The sequence below is a fragment of the Oratosquilla oratoria genome, unplaced genomic scaffold (genome assembly GCF_046742065.1).
Source record: "Oratosquilla oratoria isolate Oo_2021 unplaced genomic scaffold, ASM4674206v1 SCAFFOLD62, whole genome shotgun sequence".
Taxonomy (NCBI): domain Eukaryota; kingdom Metazoa; phylum Arthropoda; class Malacostraca; order Stomatopoda; family Squillidae; genus Oratosquilla; species Oratosquilla oratoria.
In genome coordinates this window covers 977,501-980,000 of record NW_027467726.1, presented here as the reverse complement: position 1 = coordinate 980,000, position 2,500 = coordinate 977,501, and positions in this window count along the sequence as shown.

Here is a 2,500-nt window from a genome sequence, read left to right as displayed (position 1 = left end):
TTGATATTGCTTACAATTTTGCAAGGAAATAATTTTTAACTCCTCAGACTAAATCACCTTTCAATTATCATAATGTTTTAATTTTACCATTTCAAGAAAATTTGTTATCACAGAATTATTAAAAAGATTTAACGTAAAGGTAGTTTTTAAACATGATAGTACAGTAAAACATAAACTTATCAACAATAGTATTGAAATCAAAAAAGGATGCATTTATAAAATTCCTTGTAAAATGTGTAATCAATTTTACATAGGTCAAACTGCCAAACCCTTAAACATTAGAATTGAACAACACAAGAAAAATGTTAGGGATGGCAATCATTCTAGTGGTATAATCATCCAGTTGATTGGGGTAATGCCCAGGCAATCTATTATACCAACAACATAATAGCAAGAAATTTAATAGAGTGCAGTTTGATTCATACCACTAGTAATCAAAATAACAACCTACATAAAGGCTTGTACAAACTTGATAATTTCATTTGTCAAGAAATTAGTAAGATAATATCAGGTAAAATGTAATCCAACAAATTGACTTAATGTCGCCCTATATAAGTAGTAGAAACAGTGACCCTTGGCGACTGTGACCTGATGTCGCCCGACCATCGTAAGATAATTGACAATGACCTTCCGCTCTCTTTGGCGACTGTGACCTGATGTCGCCCGACCATCGTAAGATAATTGACAATGACCTTCCGCTCTCCTTGGCGACTGTGACCTGATGTCGCCCGACCATCGTAAGATAATTGACAATGACCTTCCGCTCTCTAGGGGGTAATTGGTCGGTACGCTTATTCAAACTGTCCTGGTTCCTTTGTATCATGTATATATTGTCTATGTATTCCTATCACTATGTACTTGTTGCACTGAAGATGTAATATACGAAAGCGCTCTGCTTCGTTAGTTTCTTTTTCCAAGTGGTCTACTTTGCATAAGTGTTCACACGTACCCGTGTTCTTATTAGCATATATATATATGTATATATATATGTATACATAATATATATATATATATATATATATATACATATATATATATGCATATATATACATAGATATATATATATACATATGTATATATATGCATATATATATACATATATACATATATATACATATATATATAAATATATATATATATGTATATGTATATATAATTGAACATATATATACATATATATATATATATATATATATATATATATATATATGTGTGTGTGTGTGTGTGTGTGTGTGTATGCATATATATACTTATCTATCTATCTACTTATCTATATACACATATATATATATAAATATATATATATATATAAATTAGCGGGTTACGGTGTCCTTACATGCAGCAAAAGTCGAGATGATGGCTGGTCGAACCTTACTTTCGACAGAGTATAGATGTATATAAATATGTATATATGCATGTATGTACATATATATATATATATATATACATATATATACATACATATATACATATACATATATACATATACATATATATATATACATATATATATGTATATATATACATATATATATGTATATATAATGGTACATACATATATATGTGTGTGTATGTATATATATATACATATATATGCATATATATATAAATATATATATACATATATATATATACATACATATATATATATATATATATATATATATATATATATATATATATATATATATATATATATATATATATATATGTCTTAGCGGGTTACGGTGTCCTTATATGCAGCGAAAGTCGAGAGGATGGCTGGTCGAACCCTACCACCGACAGAGTATAGATGCATGTAAATATGTATATTTGCATGTATATACATATGTATATTAGGGTGCTTCTATCGTATATAGGCGAAATTGCAAAGTAATAAAATTTCTTTCTCCAGGGTGTTAGCTTGTTTCATTTAACAAAAAAACTTCGTAGATGTAATCATTTTACAATCGATTTATAGTAAAAGGTCGCGCATTGAAGTTAAATTATTTGCTCCTCCAGCCGCCTCGAAGGAGATGTCGAGGAACTCATCATCAGCCCCAGTGGGATCCGGCGGGCTCGAATGAAGTGCCGAGCTGCCCTGGCCGCTGAAATGAAGAAGGCCTTCAACCCACAAGTCCCTCTAGTTCTCCACTAGGACGGAAACATCAAGGAGGACTTCTCCCTTCGCGGCAAGGAAACCGTCGACCGACTACCTATCCTTGTGTCTGGTGACAACGTTGTCAAGCTTCTTGCCATTCCGAAACTTCGTTCGGGGACTGCTTCGGTGATGGCAACGGCGATTCTCGAGACAGTGGATGAATGGGGAGTGAGAGACCGAGTCAGCGGGCTGTGCTTTGACACAACGGCCTCTAACACGGGCCACAAAGGAGGGGTCTGTGTCATCCTCGAGAAGGAAATCGGCCGGCATCTCCTTCATCTTGCCTGCTGGCATCATGTGGCTGAAATCGCCTTGGAAAAGGTGTTCGGAATGTTCGAAACTTCCGCATCCCCGAGCATT